This window comes from Charadrius vociferus, unplaced genomic scaffold (genome assembly GCF_000708025.1).
Source record: "Charadrius vociferus isolate BGI_N301 unplaced genomic scaffold, ASM70802v2 scaffold325, whole genome shotgun sequence".
Taxonomy (NCBI): Eukaryota; Metazoa; Chordata; class Aves; order Charadriiformes; family Charadriidae; genus Charadrius; species Charadrius vociferus.
Window position 1 is genome coordinate 3,615,099 of NW_009648526.1, and position 330 is coordinate 3,615,428.

Consider the following 330-nt stretch of genomic DNA (forward strand, 5'->3'; position numbering starts at 1 on the left):
GGGAAAGAAGTAGAGTGGCTGTAAGAGATACTTGCCTTGTAAATCTTTGTGTTTAGGTGAACGTGAGACAATGTGTTTTCGATCTTTGTGTACCGGAACAAGGGGAGCTGAGGCAGGAAGGTTCCGAGTCGCCTGTGGTGCTGACCACTGTGTGCAGGGGCTGGAGGTGGGGAACCCCCGTCACCTCGTCTTCACCCCCTTTTCTTCCCCCCGTCACCTCGTCTTCACCCCCTTCTTCCCCTGACACTTCTTCTTCCCCCCGCTGCTCCCCCCCTTCCTCCTTCCTCCCCCCTTCCTCCTTCCTCCCCCCTTCCTCCTTCCTCCCCCCTT